Source organism: Pleurodeles waltl, chromosome 11, assembly GCF_031143425.1.
Source record: "Pleurodeles waltl isolate 20211129_DDA chromosome 11, aPleWal1.hap1.20221129, whole genome shotgun sequence".
In the NCBI taxonomy this organism is placed as follows: Eukaryota; Metazoa; Chordata; class Amphibia; order Caudata; family Salamandridae; genus Pleurodeles; species Pleurodeles waltl.
Window position 1 is genome coordinate 434,273,456 of NC_090450.1, and position 15,772 is coordinate 434,289,227.

Genomic DNA, 15,772 nt, shown 5'->3' on the forward strand with positions numbered 1-15,772 from the left:
GTTGGGAGTGTGGAGACAGCTGCGCCACCATCCAAGGTGGGGAAGGGGTCACAGTAAAACCGGCAAGTCTGGGAAAACCTGCATGGCGGACAAGACCGCAACAAGCACCGCTGCCAAGGACACCACCGCCACCAGCACTGCTGAACAGGACACCGCCACCACCAGCACCGCAGCCAAGGACACCGCCGCAACCAGCACCGTTGAACAGGACACCGCTGCCACCAGCACCGCTGCCAAGGACACCGCCGCCACCAGCACCGTTGAACAGGACACCGCCGCCACCAGCACTGCTGAACAGGACACCACTGCCACCAGCACAGCTGAACAGGAGACCGCCGCCACCAGCACCGCTGCCAAGGACACCGCCGCCACCTGCACCGCTGAACAGGACACCGCCGCAACAAGCACCACAGGCCAGTGAGGGCCAAAGATTCCGACGCTACTGAGGCCGCCACAAGCAGGATGAAGCACTCTGGGCACAAAGCCCCCTCCAGAACCAGTGGAGAATGACATCCACTACCTCAGTCCTTTGCAGGATGAAGCACTCTGGGCACAAAGCCCCCTCCAGAACCAGTGGAGACTGTTATCCACTTGAGAGACTGTGGCTTTGCACTCCCCAGAATGCAGCAGTGGGCAACCCACCCACTGTAGAGACTTGAGAGACTGTGGCTTTGCACTCCCCTGGATAAAGCAGTGGGTAACCCACCCACTGGAGAGACTTGAGAGACTGTGGCTTTGCACTCCCCAGGATAAAGCATTGGGCAAACCACCCACCAGAGACTTGAGAGACTGTGGCTTTGCACTCCCCAGGATAAAGCAGTGGGCAAACCACCCACTGTAGAGACTTGAGAGACTGTGGCTTTGCACTCCCCAGGATAAAGCAGTGGGCAACCCACCCACTGGAGAGACTTGAATATCTTACAATCATTCGACTCATTTCCTTTTGTCCTTGCATTCTTCCGGGGGGGTTGGAGATGTAACTGTAATGTATCATGATGTATTAGTGTGTGTGTTGTCGTGGGTGAGGGTGGGGGTGTTGCGTGTTGCATGTGTGTGTCACACTCTTTTCCCTCCCCCCTCCCCTGTGTCGTAGGTGCAGTATTCACCGTGGTCTTCGCCGCCGTCTTTGTTGTTCCTGGTTGAGAAGCAGGAAGATAAAGGCTGGCAGTATCTGGAGCTCGGGTTCCATGGCATCCTGATTCCTCGTGGGGTGTGTAGAGGTGAGCGTTTTCCCTTCCAAGTCCTGTTTCTGCCGTGTTTTTGTTCGCGGTGAATCCGCCCCAGAAAAGGTGGCAGATTGGACTGTTGCAATTCTGTGGGCGGTACATTGTCTTCCGCCTGTCTGTTGGTGGTTACCGCCGCGGTGTTTGTTTGTACCGCCATGGCAGTTGGAGTGTTAAAGTGGCTGTCTATGTTGGCGGTTTCTGCCACGGTCGTGATTCCAATTTTTTGGCCGCCGGCCTGTTGGCGGTTTTACCGCCGCTTTAACACCGACCGCCAGGGTTGTAATGACCACCATAGTGCTTGGGTCTCAACAGTTGAAATAAGAAACATTACAAGCTGCCATCTTGAGAGTATGAAAATATTTTTTCCATACTTTCAAGAGGGCCACAGTATGTCACCTTTACCGTGCGCCATGAAATGTGTAGGCTACCGTGAAAACATCAAAATGCTATTTCTATGATTTCAAGATGCCAGCCCAGTTGCATCGTTTCTTCGTGTTATGCAACATAGCAACATCAAGACACTATTGGCGGTCTAACTCAATTAACATGAAGGAGGGTCATATTGTGGAAAAGGGAGAATCATGGGCTCAAATAATCAGTTAGGCCTTTCAGGAAAAGTATGCATAATTAGGCTTCTGCCACTTCTCAGTTTGTAGATTTATTGAAATGTCAAATTAAACATTACGGAACGGTAAAAAAAAAATACTTAAAATTAGAAGCCAGTTCATTAATAAATGCAATAATGCAGCGTGGCTATACCTGATTAAGCAGCCACAACACATTAGCAAATAATCAAATTAACAATAACGCCTAATACAAAAGGACCACACAGCATCTAGCCCTCAATGGTTCAACATAAAAATGACTTAACTCGTACCACATAGCACACCTTTTTTATAATGTTTCAGATCAGTGGCGCAACAAAGCTTGAAGGGGCCCCTTGCAAAGCACATGAAGGGGGCCCACTCCTACGGTGGCCACTGGGCATTGAGGCAAATTCTGGACAGGACTGTAAAAAATTCAGGACAAAGGGTCAAAATTAAGGACAAAAATTCAGGACGAAGGGTCATAATGCAGGACAAAAATTCCAGAACAAATGTCAGATTTACAGACACACCCAAGAGAGGCCAGGCCTCACTATGTTATCAGTGCATTTATTTACTCTTTTTTTTAACATAGCACTGTTTATTCACTGTGGTCTTTTTGTTGTTGCCTCCTGGTATGCTACATTCAGGTGTCAAATTACATTCTTGTTCAGTACTAAATTAATTCCCTTCACCACTGTGTCAGGGCCATCACCCCTCCCCAAATCTACCCAATCTTTTTTGACGAGAGAGTAACAGCAAACCTTTGATTATGTTTCTGAACATTTTAAAACACCTGGCAAACAGTTTGGGAAACATGAAGGTAATTAACCTTATGCTAGTTAAACAAATTGAACAAAAACATCTGGCTCATCCTAACCGCCCATGGATTTTCAACCTAATTTTTTTTTAAATAGGCAGGGCAGATGGTGTGGATGACAGTCTCACACCCAATGATACGATGTGAGGTACCCCCAACTTGTCTGTAGTTTCACAGCACTCGAGTGTATGTCTGGGACTTACATTTATCTCAGAACTGGGGGCCAGGACTGCCAATCAAAGATAATAAAAGAGGAGGATGAAACTGAGATCAAATGGGAGATCCACGGCAACTGAGTCAAAGGGTTGTTGCTAAGAACTAGATAAATAAGGAAGAAAAGAACAAGGTGGGACAGTTCCTAAAATGAGACAAGAAGAGTCCACCAAGACTAATCGGAAGGTATTGGGTACCTGGGGAGTTGTCTCTGCAGACAGGAGTGAAACAGAAGAGGCACTGTCAAGTAGTTGAACAAGCAGCACCCACCCACCTTGGCTAACTCTTGTGGGTCAATGGTCCGCTGTTCGCGCTTGTGAAGGATGAGCAGGGGCCAGACACCTTGCAAGGTGGTGCAAGGCAATTGCTTCCTTTGTCTATGTCTTAAAATGGGTTTGAAATTGAGCAAAGCCAAACTACTGATCTGGGTTTTCCCTAAGTGTCACATACACATAGAATCTTCAAAATATTTGGGATGTAAATTGGACAAACAAAATGTAAAATGTAATTAGTGTTTCTTTAACATGTCATATTGTTTTCCCATTCAAATATACTTAGACCTCAGATTGAACTGGGAACCAGTTACCTTTCAACACCTAGTCATTAATACCTATCATTCTCCCACTGATTTGCAGGATGGAAATCTCAGCAGAGCATCATGGTCCCTCCGAGCCAAGTTTGCCTTTTGGTCTTCTCTTCTGCTTTCTGTAGTGGGCCATGTGGCTCTAGTGAAGATGGTGGGCTACCCCGATAATAGTATTATTTTGCAAACCTTCCCCTGCCCATCCTTCATTCCTTCTTCAGATGTGCCACACAACTGATTTGGTCACTTGGGCACCGTCGAGTGGCTCTTTCCACTCTGAAGCTACCTGTGACTCTGGGTGGATTAGGCCTATTGGACTTAAAACTCTATTATTCAGCTGCACAGATCCAATGGGTGGCTCGCTAGCTTTCTGCCCACACCCCTGCATGAGATGGGGTTCATCGGTAAAGACTTTTAAGGATGGCTTATTGTACTGCTTCTTGTTTCCTACTGACTATTCTACGGATCACCATCCAGGGTTATCATGTACAGCTTTCTCTTGCCTTGCTAGAACTTGTAAACTCACTAGCACAAAGAAACCCTGTGCTCCTGCACTATCTTAAGTCTTCCCACTCGCACAGGACGGCTGTGCTCTGAACAACTCCATCAGTGGCATGCTGCCTTAAAATTGGGGGATTTGTATCTGGACGGCGAGGTACTACATTTCCAAACCTTGTGGCAGACTACCATGTTCACCCAGGTCAGCTCCTTACTTACAACCACCTTAAACAATCATTAAATGCCCTACTTCATGCCTGTCACCTAACACTAACCCTACATTAGGTGTAACAGAAGCCATACACCATAGGGACTGGTGGTAAACTAGTAGAGTGGGTGTTCAGACCTTTCCTGCAACATGGAGACCACTCCAGGTCTTCTTGTCAAACTACCCAGGTGATTGATGTGGCCAAACCTCTGCAAGATACGGACTGGACTAAAATACTGGACTTTCCCCACAAAGTATCCCACGGCAATCACTTTAAGTACATTCATAGAGCTCCTTGGGAATGCATTCCGTCCGTTGCTTGCCATTGGCTTTGTGGTTTGTAACTCACATTTCATTGCTTTCAGTTTGCTGGCTTTATTTGTTTTAGGCTATGCAGCTTGAGTTCGACCATTCCCTTGCCCAAACATTATTTACTTTATCCTTCTGAGTGCTCCCCTTCTGTAAATAGGCCTGTAAATCTTGTTCTTATCTCATCACAGTTGCTGTGCATTCAAAGAACAAGGTCAAATGTCAGGCTCTGTCTTGGTGGGAACTTAGTGTTTCCTTTTCTTTCTCTGACTTCAAAGTGAGAGGATTTATGCAACAATCTTGCTGGATACTGGGGTTAGGAAATAGGTTTTTCTATCACATGGCAACATTTAAATACACTTCAGAATATATCAGAATTAGGAGTACAAATGAAGCACATTTTTGTTAATTCTGAACTGTGCTGGAAACAAATACCTTTATATGATTACAACAAATCATTGCATTAGGTGATGCAATTTCCACACATCGTCTGTGCACTGTATAGTTTTATTTAAAAAACTGTATGTCCATGCAAATGTAATGGCCATTTCAATCAAAAACGTGTTGTCTGTAATGGCAGTGTGTTACCACACCATGAATACTCCACTCCACTCTTGTCTACTCTGCACCACTCTACACCACTTCACCCTACTCTGCATCACTTCACTTTACACCATTCCATGCCACTGCACTGTGGGACACTGTACTCTTCTCCACTCCACTCTATGCCACTGCACTCTGTTACTTCACACTACGCCTCTCTACTCTACTCTGTACCACTCTATTCTATGCCATTGCACTTTACGCCTCTCTACACCACTGTGCTCTGCACCGCTGCATGCTATACCACTCTAGTCTAGGCAACACCAATCTAGTCTGCACAGCTCCACTCTATGTCACTCTGCAACAGTGCACTGTCGGTCACTGCACTCTATGCTAATACACTCTATGCTAGTGCAGTTTACTCTATAGCACTCAACTCTATGCCCCTGCCCTCTACATCAATACAATTGTACATCACTCTAATTTACTCTGAACCACTGCACTCTATGCCACGCCACTCTACACCACTTTACTCTATGCCATCACACTCTATGCCACTCTGCGCAACTCCACTGTACCCTGCACCTCCCCACTCTACAAAACTTCACTCTACTGTGAAACAATCCACTTTACGCCACTGTATTCTATGCCGCTACACCCTACCCTGCACCTCTCCACTCTATGCCACTGCACTCCACTCTGAAACAATCTATTCTACTCCACTGCACTCTACGCCACTCTGCCCCTGCACTCTAAACCACTGAACTCTATGCAAATGCACTCTAAACAACTGCACTATACACCACTGTACTCTGACACTCTACTTTGCAACACTGCACTGGCCGCCACTACACTCTACACCACTCTACTCTGTACTACTGCATTCTGCACCAATACACTCCATTCCACTGCACTCTCTACATTTCTACTCTGCATAATGCCACTCTATTCCACTGCACTTTACAGCACTTTACTCTGCTCTCCACTGCATCACTCTACACTACTCTACTCTGCACCACAATACACCACTGCCCTCTATGCCATTCAAGTCTACTCTGCACTCTATGCCACTGCACCACTGTTTACTACTGCACTCCCTGCCACTCTACTCCACTGCACTCTATGCCACTGTACTCTGCCCCATGCCACTCTGTACCATTGCACTCCACGCCAATGCACTCTAAACAACTGCACTGTACGCCACTGCCCTTTACTCTGTGCCACTGTACTCTACGCCACTGCTCTCTGTAGCACCCTACACCAATGCACTGCCACTCTAATCTCCAACATGGCACTCTCATCCACTGTACTCTGCACCACTCTACACTACACTACTGCATTCTACGCCACTGCACTCAATGTCACTCTACTCTGCATCACTTCAATCTGTGCCACTGCATTCTACAGCCCTATACTCTGCTCTGCACCTCGCTACACTACTCCAATCTGTACTACTCTACGCCACTGCACTCTATTCCACACAAGTCTACACTGCACTCTATGCCACTGCATAATTCTGCACTACTGCACTCTCTGCCACTCTGTTGTATTCTACTCTACTCCACTGCAATCTATGCCACTCTACCCTGCCCCATGTCACTCTACGCCACTGCACTTTTCGCCAATGCAATAACTTCACTGTACGCCACTGCCCTCTACTCTGAACCACTGTACTCTACGCCACTGCTCTCTAAGCCACCCTACTCCACTTCACAGACACTCTACTCTCCATCATTGCACTCTCCTCCACTGTACTCTACACCACTCTACCCTGTACTACTGAATTCTATGCCACTGCCCTCTATGCCACTGCACTCTATGCCACTCTACTCTGCATCACTCCACTCTATGCCACTGCACTGTACAGCACTAACGGATACTCTGCACTGCATCATTCTACACTATTCCACTCTGCACCACTCTACGCCACTGCAGTCTATGCCATACGTCTACTCTGCACTCTATGCCACTACACCACTCTAAACTACTGCACTCTCAGCCACTCTATTGTATGCCATTCTACTCCACCGCACTCTATGCCACTCTACTCTGCCCCATACCACTCCATGCCACTGCACTCTAAACCACTGCACTCTACACCAATGCACTTCAAACAACTGCACTGTACCCTGCTGCACTCTACTCTGCACCACTGTTCTCTATGCCACTGCTGCTATGCTACTCTACTCCACTCTACACCACTATGCCACTAACGTTTAGCCATGCTGAACATCACCCACTCTGATGCATAACATGGCTAAAACACATTGGCACAGCCAATAACTCTTGCACAGAGAGACCTATTGGCTTTGCCAATGTTTATTAGTATATGAGGTACCAAGGTCCCTGAAAGAACTGTGAATGTGTAAGCCCTTATTTTAAACATTCATTACACTCATCATAATATAGGCTGCTGCAAAATGCGCAATACATTTTGGTTAAGTAAAAGAAGTCCCAAAATACAGATTTGAATAATATACAGTTCATACCTAGTACTAACATTTTTTATAACAGTTCATTAAAACCACACGCTCCACAGCTCACCTTGGAATACCACTACAGTACATCTCTAAAAGAAAATATCTTCAGATGTCAGCAGAAAGCTTTAAGTGACTCCTTTGATTAAAGTCAATGGAGGTTTCCAAGCTCCTTTGCATTTGCAGAGTTACCAGTTGCGCACCTTTGCATTTCTTCAGGGAAGGGGCCATCCTGGCAAGCAGGTCTGTTTCTAATCTGTCTGCCCTTCCCTCCCTCAGAGCACAGGAGACTCCCTGCTTTTCAGTCCATCTGGGAAAACTGATCTGTCCAAATTAGTTTTGTCCTTTAGGTGAAAAATTATGGACAAATGCTGTCCGTTAAACCTTTCATCACGGACAACGGACAGGCAGGAGGGCAAAATTAGGGGCAGTCAATGAAAATTACAGACGGGTGGTCACCCTACGCACTCCACCCCCTTGACTCAGTCAGAAACTCTCAGGCCAGGAGCCCACCACCTATGCACAGTGCTGCTGTGCTGAGATCACCCCTCCTCGGAGCTTGGTGGCTGGGGTGGCCTACGTTACGCAATTGTTTAAGACAATGAAAGCACACAATTTCATAGCTTTACATCATATAAAAAGACAGCACTAAAATATTACTTGCACACCAAACCAATTACACTCACACCTACCTGCACATAATTTCCATTGGCTATTGACTCGGACACTTTAGTTGCACTGAGGAAATAAGCAAGAAATTGCACTTTTTATAATAACCTGTTCAGCATGGCCATAATGACAGAGAAACACAGATGCAGAATCTATCCTGGAAATGTTTTAAAACGCATCCCTTCGGCAAAGGAAGCTAGAGAAAAATATTACTTTACATGTGCAAAGAATGACCAGGGCTGCAGATGAATTTCAACGATTCTCTGAAAATCAATGAAAAACAATGCTTGAGCAATTTTGTCAAGCACAAAAAATCTATGTTAAACATTATTCTTCTAAATGAAAAAAAAAATCACAACAGTAAGCAAAAGAATGTTTTCTATACTTTAGCATGGCAGGTCACTTCTACTGGCTTTGTCAATGCTGGTGCATTTTAAAAACATTTGTCAGTGGCAAAGAAATAGCATTGATGGCAGAGCACTGGCAAAGAAAGCTTGATTGGCTTTGCCCATGCTTGTTTGGAAACACTTTCTGTATTACCCTGTATTCTCAGGGTTGAGTGCCAGTGAAAGTAGCAAGCTGTATGACTAATAACAGAGGCCTTCTTAGGTATGGCATTAGCCAAGACGTTTAGATTTTATGTATAATATACTTACCTATCGGGCTTTAAGCCAGCCCACCTCATCCATTGGCCTGTTATTGTGCCATTAAATTGACACTTTTATTCTGCCTACTACATCATATTGCTTGGGGCAATGGTTCATCCCTGCTTCAGTCATTTGAAAACTACAGTGTGAGTGATGGCATTCTGTCCTTTCACAAGGAACACATCCACAGACAAATCAGTTCCCTTAAGTGCCAAAGACTAGCTACTATGGCAATGTGTGCTTTCAGAGGCAAAAACATTTTTTTGCTTTTATTCAATGACTTTTTTTATGTTCACAGGGCAGCTTTCTCAACAATAAAGTTTTACAAAAATCATAAGAAAAAAAATAGACTTTGAGAAAGCTGAAAGGCAATCAGCCAATGCCAGATCTATCGGCTTTGCCAGTACTTAATAGGAGACTGGTGAGAATTTGCTCAAATCTGATTGGAGACTGCAATACACATTAAGGATACCTGAATTGCATTTGATTATTTGTTTTTAACTCAAATGGTGTTGATCAGCATGCTGCACATTAGGTGTCCTGCACAGCAAGTATTTAAAATTTATTAGAAGTCCAAGGAATTTCGAAAGAATTTCATTTTAATTAGTTAATGGGCTCGAAAGCAGCTTGCAAGGACTTCAATATGTCACTGGTTAGTTCTGTATATCTCATCTATTCTTTTTTCTTTGTTTTCTGGGACTTGCAGTCGTGATTTTTTGTAATGTGAAGAGCAAACATCAAGTATCAGAATGCAAAGATGTCACATGTGTGACATCAGCAGGGGGAGCTGACTTTTTAGCCAACATGACATTGCCTGCTGGCAGTTTCAAGCCTGTACCTCTAATGGGACACACAAAACTATAAGTCCCAGAATGAAAAGTGACATTGCTTAAACAGCCAAGAGTAGTTCAAAATGACACATGTGACATTAGTATGGCCTGATTTACTATGTTTTGGCGCTGGGCAGTGCCGCAAGCTTTCTTGCTGCAAGATCCCGCGTCAAATCAAAAGGGCAGGCATGCACCATATCTATAAGACACAGCACATTCCTGTCCTTTCCCCCGCGCTGGTGCACAAATTGCTGCCTAGTGCCAATGCCAATGCATGGTGCAAGGGTGCCTGTGTTGCAGGGATGACTGTTTATGTGCAGGAAGGGGCACCGTCCTGCACATAAACAGTCATTAATGGTGTTTTCATCTTTCTATACGTGCGGAAGAATGCAGCACACATAGAAAGAGGAAAAATGGGAAGGAATAATGCTCTTTCTCCCCACTACACCACTTTAACACTACCACTGAGGTGGCTTGGAATCTGACACATTCCCAGACTTGTAAATCTGGGAATGTGTCTGATTCCGTCAGATTCCATGGGTGTTGATGTGGGAACACCCACAGCAACACCCATGGAACCCCCCTTTCACACAGTGTTATGTATGCAAGCCGGCCATATTTACAAGGTCATGAAAAGCCACGCAAGGTGGCTTTGCGTGGCCTTGTAAATATGGGCCGGCACACTGCACCACCGGAGTGTAAAAAAATTATGCTTCGGTGGCAGTGTAACTCTAGGGCCTCGTAAATGAGCACACAAAGCCAAACGGCACCATCGGCTTATTTCTTGATGTGCAAAGGGCACATGCACTGAGATGAAGTAAACAGGGCTGGCCCTAGGGCTTCTGGGCCTCAGACATAAAGGGAAAAGTGTAAGGTTGCTTTCATACATAGTGTGACATCACTGACATGACATAACAAGACCTTATAATTGGGAACATGGAAGCAATGTTACAAGAAGTGGATTTTTTAAAGGAACTGCATCAGTAAAACAAAGATAAAGAACTAACCCCTAATTAAAATAAATATCTCTCTCTTGAAGCTGTAAGATCTACGGTGGATACACATCACTTCAAGCTAAAACTATCCTAGGTCTCCTTAAAATAGATATATTTATTCCACTTCTTGCTGAAAGCGTGTCCATTTCAGGAAACGATTACAATTTGAGAATACAATGCAGAATTAATTAGGTCCAAGTGAAATTTCATGTATGCTAGCATAATTAAACAGAGTATCTTTAATGCAGATATTTAAGACAGTTGTGATGAACAGTGGTTGAACATGTGATGTCCAACCAGTTACATATGCAATGTATGCTATGTTTACATTTTTTAACTGAAGCTGATTTAATCTTTGTTAGGTCTTTCTCACTCAGGTTTTATTTTTTTGTACTTAGCTGCAATTCATCACACCATGCCTAGGCGCTAAATGTCTAGGGACCATCTGTAAAAAAGCAAAAAAAACTTTTAACTATTTGATTTTACTTACAATTATGTACATCATTGTTCTAGGAAGAGACTGCCACAATCACCACGTTAGCTGGACTGCTCATTTAAAATATGTGTTGAAATCATAGCAATATTGGTTTGAATAATTTGACTCAGTCAAGCCACTATTGCCAGGGTGATTTGAGTCTCACATAATGTACTTTTTTTAGAGCCAACCCCACATTTGGTGCATATTTCAATTAAGACTCTAAAAGGAAAAACAAAAACCTATACCTACAGCTATTTTTATGTCTGGCATTAACCAGACCTTTCGGCTTACATGTATACAATTGTGACAAAGTTGCAATCAATTTGTAACAAGCCAGCTGCCACCACTTTTGAGTTGGATGTGTCACAGCTACTGTCTTCCTTCCTGAAATAAAAACTTGCATGTTGGATGCTTTCCCTAAATATGTTCTTAACTTGCACAAACTCAGTTTCCTAATTTTCAGCCCACTCAACATTTACACTTTTGCTTAGAAGATTTCTCATACTCGCGGTTTTCTCAGACAGCCTAAGAATAAACCTGCAGTAAAATTCTACTATGCCTATGTTTTTGAGTGTTCGAATTTTCTCTATGGTGTCCACCAAATCTTTTTTAGACTTGACACCTTCATCTGAAATACTGTGTCCTAGATGGTTGATTTTAGCTTGGCTGCAGTGGCACTTACGCTCTCTAAGCGTGAGTCTGTGTTCCTCAAAACTATGAAGGGCACAATTTGCTTGTGCATTGCGCTCAACCAACGGCTCGCCATAGAATAAAACATTAACCTGGAATAACATCACACCTTGAATGTCACCCTGCCGCATAGACATTTGCAGCTGAAATATTGAGGTGTGGAAACTATCCCAAAATGGCATGTAGATGAACTTGAAAGTCCCCATCAGCAATAAGAATGCTGTTAGATCTTGGTTATCCTCATGTAACCTCATCTGATGATATGTGGGTGCCAAGTCAAGAGTGAAGAAGGACCTAGTGCTGGAAATAATGGATATCATCTCCAATATATTTGTATATATTTTGGCCGTCTTGGACATGACTAGAGAGCAAGGCACTCCGTAGGCTCTATGGGAACAATCAATCAATCAATCAATCAATAATTTATAAAGCGCGCTATGTACCCGTTAGGGTTTCGAGGCGCTAGGGGGGGGGCAATCACATCTGTCTCACACAGTCTGCCCAACTCATTCTTGAGTAAATCATAAACCACCATAGGTAGTCTCCTAACCCTTGATAAAACTGGTTTAGCACATAAATTGAGCCTAATCCTGAATGTACCCCTTTAGAGATCCAAGCTTGTCTCAAATCACAGTTGGAAAATTCCTTTCAAAGTCCAGTAACTGCGATTCACCACTTACACTTGAACTTGCTGTTTAGAATTGGGGTTAAGAAATGCTCCCAAGTCCCTATGGTAAGGCCACTCAAATATAAAGTCACAAGAAACATACACCTTTGCTGGTATGATTCTCCCATTAACATCAATAGCGGCCATAAAGTAACCATTTGAAGTCCCTGGTCACAGTAGCTCCTCGAATGTGTATCACATTTAACTTATGTGCCTTCACAAGCAGTTGGGTGAAATAATAGTGAAGCCTGATCAAGAGTCGAAGATCATCTCTACTTAGTGTCCTTCAGTCACCTCAATTGTTTTAGGCCTATCCTCTGACCCCTAGCTCAATTTCAACACCATCTTTTCGCACCTTGGGCACAGCACCTGGTTTCTTCTGCATGCCCCCAAATCTGTAACATTTCAGAAAGTACACATTCTGCCATCTTTGTTGAAGACAGCTTTCACAACAAGGCACATTTTGTAACTGGACATGTGACCTACACCCCTGTACCTGTAAAGGCATCCTTTTATCATAACTTCACATTTGCCGCTATCTTTTCTAGAAGCTTTTCTATTGTTGGTTGACAACACTAACTTCGGTATTGAGTGTGATTTATCTTTCAATCTCCCCCACGCTTTTTATCATATGTTCTATACCGTCATCTTTTCTATGATACAGTGCAACAGGAATTAGTCTCTGATTCTTTCTTCCATCAGAGTATGAATTTACATGTAGGCCAACGTCCCCAACAAGATCACATATTCATCAACTAATCTACCTTCCACCTGCATTGTCTTAAAAAAAGGTAGTGTTTGAGGATTTTAAGGAAATGCATCTTTTAGTATATTCACCCCCATTTTTGGTGACTGATGCTGCTGGTTTTTCGACTTTGAGAGAGCACTGAGGCCTGGTAACCAGACCTCAGTGTCAGTGTTTAGCTCTATACAAAACTATGTTTAACTGACTATCCCCAATTGACAAGCACTGCCTTACTTATAAGTGAAAAGTATTTGGTACCCAGATACCCAGGGCATGTGAGTCAGAGTGTCCACACATGACTGCAGCACTGTTTGTGCCATCTTGCATGTACAAAAAGTGAAAGGCACCTCAACCTGCCACTGCAGACTGAAAAGGCAGTGTTCCACAATGCCAACTTGACTTTCCTATTACCCCCAGTGGCAAAGGGACCATTTCTTTTAAGTATATATGTCAGACTCCCCTAGAACAGGCCTACCAAGTTCTATGGCAGGGAGCAATATGTACTTAAGTTAGACACATGTAGTATGTCTTTCCAGCAACACTTCCAAATTGTCGTTTTTCTGGGGAAGGTTAGGGCCCCCATTTGCTAACACAGGGTTAAATGGTTTACACCTAAACATGTCTAACTCCTGAATGGGACCACCTAATCAGGTCAAATGAGGTATCAACTTAATGGGAAAATTAAACCAGATCTGGTGGTCAGATTGGATTTAAGGTCACTGTTCATTTTACCCATTTTTGGGAAAGTTGCTACCCTGCACTCCAGCCAGTACAGTGGCCTCACAAGGGCCATTCACAAATAGACAGGTTTCAGGCCACCTAGAGAGCCATGCAAACCACTCTGAGGCATTAGCGATGGAGCGAGGTGTGACCTACTTCTCCAGGGTGCCTGCAAGGGGTGTTTGCTCAAAAGGCGTGCTTCAAAACTTCTGATCAGGATGCCTTTTGATCCTGCAGACATCTAGGAGACAGGGCAAAAAAGGGAAAACCAGTGTTAGAACCAGTTTTTGAGGGTGGGTTACCCTGCTCCTCATAACCAAGTAAGGGCCAGTGTGTGCGTGGTCCCCTTGGGGCATATTTCTGAGGAAAAATGGGCAGCTCTGGCACCCTTACCCTCAGTTCACTATTGGAAAAGAAAAGAGGAATGAAAAAGGCGTGCCCTGCTGGCTTTTAATTGTACAAAGAGAGGCTGAACCACTGAGAGGACTGCGCCTGCTGGGACCCTGCCTGTGACTCCTCATGTGAAGCCGCGTTTCGCACTGCTTTGCATTACTTTGCCATACGAACAAACGCAAATACCAATTTGCGTTGATTTGCGAATCTCAGAAAAGGTTTGGAATCAGTTTAGCATTACAAAAGTAACACTAACCCGATGTTGAACCTTTGAGAATCTCGGCCCAAGTTCTTTTACAGAGTCTTACTGGTCGCAACCACTGCTACCCAGGGATGAGCTACAGGTTAAGTAAACAATACTGTTCTTTCTTCAAAAATGTCTCTGCAAGTGTACTCCACAATAAGGCTACCTAGCCCTATCAGATAGCTTACCCAGATCCCCACAAAGATCATATATTACACCCAGATCCTCACAAAGATGGTGTTTAACCTCAGTAAATTGTGGTTATCAAGTTTGATGAAAATGTCAGAGTTGTTTAACCCCCCTAGCTTCCTCTTGGATCAACACTGGTAAAGATTCCAAAACCTCTTGCTCCTCTGCTATGCTTAAAGTAATCCAACTTTCGTCTCTGTTCTTAAATTCCTGCCACACACCTTGTACAACTCACAAATACATTCTTCGGTTTCCTGCTTTCAATGAGGGGATATCCAGGTGCAATTAGAAAAATGGTGGCGGAGTCTCATTTTAAATCTATGACCTGTAACAATGCTACTTCACAATGTCACTCAACTGTACAATAAACAATAACACAAATATTATCACAAATATGCTAATCACAACCACTGAGTGTAGAAGAGAGATGTTCCTGTCACCAGAGTTTAAGGTGAGAACAACTCTCTGTGCCAAGCAGTACTTACAGGTGTGCTCGTCATCCAATCATAATCCAGTATCAATCAGGACATGTGATAAATCCTGTTAGAACTCCACTGTTCCTATCAAAACGAGAGACTGCTATAAGCACACATTAGTGTCACATATGCCTGACCTCTGAAAGCTGAATTAGAAGACAGACTCTTCAATAAGTGTGATCATCACTGTGTGTCTCCTCCAAATCGTAATCTGGTTGAGCAGTGAATGAGGTGTGCTGGACACCATGCAACCCTTCGATCAGATCTCCTGTACTGTCATCGTTTACCAGATCCTGTAGTACTCCGAGGTAGTGTTCTTCATGCTTAGGCCTTGATGATGCTCACACAGATAACTGACTTACCAAAATGCTTCTGCTAACCAAATTTGACATTGGCAATGCTTGCGAGAAGACATTTGCATTTGCTATGATGGGCTAGTGTGACCATGTGACCTATGCATCACTGTGCATGCTGTCATCAGAACCAGTGGGTCTGACCTTATGATGCCAGATGCTCAATCTCAGATGTGATGGTGACCACGTGCTTCAGTCAAGTTCTATTTAGATTG